Genomic DNA, 3,486 nt, shown 5'->3' with positions numbered 1-3,486 from the left:
TGGAATTAGGGTGATGTTGGCATCATAGAATTAGTTAGGCAATTTTCCTTCCACTTCTATTTCTTGGGAGAGTTTAAGCAGGATTGGTGTTAATTCTTACTGGAATGTTTGGTAGAAATCACTTGTGAAGCCATCTAGTTCTGGGCTCTTTTTAGTTGGGAGGTTTTTAATGACTGATTCTATCTCACTATGTGTGATTGGTCTGTTGAGCTCACCAAATTCTTCTTTCATGATTGAAGGCTGCTTGTGTGTTTCTAGGAATTTGCCCATTTCCTTTAAATTATCCACCTTGCTGACATATAATTTTTCAAGATACCCTCTTATGATAACCTTTTTTTCTGAGGGGTCAGTGGTGATATCCCATTCTTCATTTCTTATTTTGTTTATTTGCATTTTGTCTCTTTTTTTTCTTTGTTAGCCTAGCTAGAAGCTTGCCAATTTTATTACTTTTCTCAAAGAACCAGCTTTTGGTTTTGTTTATTTTTTCTATTGCCTTCTTATTTATTTATTTTTTTGTGTGTTCCTCTAATTTCTGGGGGGGTTCCTTTTTTTTAAATTTTATTTTATTTATTCGTTTTTAAAAAAATATTACATTAAAAAAATACGAGGTCCCCATTCACCCCCGCCACCCCCACCCCACCACTCCCCCCACAGTAACACTCTCCCCCATCATCATGACACGTCCATTGCATCTGGTGAGTACATCTCTGGGCATCGCTGCACCCCATGGCCTGTGGTCCACACCATAGCCCACACTCTCCCACATTCCATCCAGTGGGCCATGGGAGGACATACAATGTCCGGCAATTGTCCCTGCAGCACCACTCAGGACAACTCCAAAAATATGGAATGCTTCACGAATTTGCATGTAATCCTTGCACAGGGGCCATGCTAATCTTCTCTGTATCATTCCAATTTTATTATATATGCTGCCGAAGCGAGCACTGCCTTCTTATTTCTTATTTCATTTTGTTCTGCTCTAATCTTTGTTATTTCTGTCTTCTACTTCCTTTGGGGTTAATTCATTCTTCTTTTTATAATTCCTCTAGGTGTGCAGTTAGGTCTTTGATTTTACCTCTTCTTTCTTTTTTGATATATGCATTTATGGCTATAAATCTCCCTCTCAGTACCACTTTTGTTGCATCCCATTTGTTTGATATATTGTGTTGTCATTTTCATTTGTTTCAAGGTAGTTGCTTATTTCTTTTGTGATTTCCTCCTTTACCCACTGTTTGTCTAATCAAGTGTCATTTACCTTCCATATCTTTGTGCCCAATCTGGTTCTCTAGCCCTTACTGATTTCCAGCATCATTCCATTGTGGTCAGAGAAAATACTTTGTTTAATTTCAATCTTTCTAAATTCATTGAGTTTTCTTCTGTGGCCTAAGCATGTGGTCTATCTTGGAGAATGATCCATGTGCACTTGAGAAGAATGTATTTGAGTGCAATGTTCTGTATATATCTATTAGATTCAGTTCCTCTAACGTATTATTTAAAAAGTGTCTTTTTAAAAAATTTATTCTCTGTTGAGATGTTCTGTCTAATGGTGATAATGATGTATTAAAGTCCCCCATTATAATTGTGGAGGCATCTATTTCTCCACTTAGTTTTTCCAGCGTTTGTCTCATGTGTTTTGAGGCATCCTGATTAGTTGTATAAATGCTTATGATTGTTCTTTCTTCTTGAAAAATTACCCCTTTTATTAATATATAATGTCCGACTTTGTCTCTTGCAATAATTTTTCATTTAAAGTCTATTTTGTCTGATATTAGTATAGCTACTCCTGTCCTTTTCCAGTTACTGCTTGTAAAATTGTTTTCCAACTATTCACTTTCAGCCTTCTCGAATCCCTGGGTCTAAGGTGAGTTTCTTATAGACAGCATATAGATGCATCATATTTCCTTATCCATTCTATCAGTCTGTGTAACTTGACTGGTACGTTTAGTCAATTACTATTCAATGCTATTACAATCATGGAATTACTTAAATTAGCCATATTTTCATTGGGTTTATGCATGCCATATGTTGTTTTTATTACTCTTTTCTTGTCTTTTTAATTGTTCTTATACTCTCCTCCAACTCTCTTTCTTGTTTCTTTCCTTTCAACTTACAGGACTCCCTTTAATATTTCTTGAAGTGCAGGTTTCTTATTGATATACTAACTTAGATTCTGTTTGTCTGTGAATATTTTGTATGCACCCTCATTTTTGAATGCCAGTTTTGCTGCATAGAGAATTCTTGGCTAGAGGTATTTTTTTTTTCAGCATCTTAACTATGTCTTATCACTGCCTTCTTGCCTCCATTGTTTCAGATGGGAAATTAGCACTTAATCTTATTGAGGTTCCCTTGTATGTGATGGTTCTCTTTTCTCTTGCTGCTTTCAGTATTATCTCTTTGTTTTGATCATTGGAAAACTTGACAAATATATGTCTTGGAGTAGGCCTGTGGGGAATTAGACTGTTTGTGGTGTGCTGCACTTCTGGGATATGTACATTAATCTCCTTCAGTAGGGTTGGGATTTTTTCAGTCATTATTTCCTATAACACTCCTGCTGTCCCTTTCTCTTTTCTCCCCCTGAGATGCCTATAATTTGTATATTTGCACATTTCCTGTTGTCATTAGAGTCCCTGAGTCCCTGTTGAATTTTTTCTATCTTTTTATCTATCTGTTCTATTATCTGTTTGATTTCATATGTACTGTCTTCCACATCACTAATTCTTTCCTCTGCCTGTTCAAATCTCCTGTCCTGTGCTTCCATTGTATTTTTGATTTCTTGGATAGTGCCATTCATCACCATCATATCTGTTATCTTTTTATGAACGTTAACAATTTCTTCAGTATGCTCTCCCAGTGTCTTCTTAATGTCCTTAATCTCTTCCTTCACTTCATTAAGTTGATTGATGCTATTTTTTTTTTTTTTTTTACAGTTCTGATTAGTTGTTCCATGTTCTGCATCTCCTATTGGTTTTTAGTTTGTTCATTGTACTGGGCCATGTCTTCCTGTTTCTTAGTATGGCTTTTATTTTTTGTTTGTATCTAGTCATCTGCTTATCTTGGTGTGTTTTCTCAATTTATTGGCTTCTCTCTCTATGGTTATTTGTTATTTTTAAGTGTAGTAAGGTTTCACTTTGACACTTCATTCCTCTTATTGTATTTCCTTGCCATTGTCTATGTTCCCATTTAAAAAAAATGTTAGTATCAGAGAAATAAGAAGAGATTGGAAGAGAAAACAAGAATACTATTAATGATAATAGTAAAAGGTATAAGAGGGACCATACAAGATAGGCAATTGAGTAATTATCCTGAGTAAGAAGTACAGAAGAATAAGATTAGAAAAGTGGAATAGAAACAGTGAAATGTTAAACTAAACAGAGTGGAAAAAATTTAGAATGTGCTAAAAGTCCAGAATGATGATAAGAAGGGAAAAGAAAAAGTAGAAGAGAGAAGGAAAGAAAAAATCTTTTTAAAGAAAATAAAACACAGATA

At 35.0% G+C, this 3,486-nt stretch overlaps 1 non-coding gene across 1 annotated transcript; it reads right to left on the bottom strand.

The window, feature by feature from the left end:
- Positions 1-838: 838 nt before the first annotated feature.
- On the bottom strand, positions 839-945 carry LOC111764855 (U6 spliceosomal RNA). The gene has a single exon (XR_002797360.2). It is a non-coding gene; the product is annotated as a U6 spliceosomal RNA (small nuclear RNA).
- Positions 946-3,486: the final 2,541 nt, after the last annotated feature.

The sequence above is a fragment of the Dasypus novemcinctus genome, chromosome 2, assembly GCF_030445035.2.
Source record: "Dasypus novemcinctus isolate mDasNov1 chromosome 2, mDasNov1.1.hap2, whole genome shotgun sequence".
Classification (NCBI taxonomy): Eukaryota; Metazoa; Chordata; class Mammalia; order Cingulata; family Dasypodidae; genus Dasypus; species Dasypus novemcinctus.
Note: the sequence above shows the minus strand (reverse complement) of the source record. Positions and strands in the feature narration are given on the sequence as shown.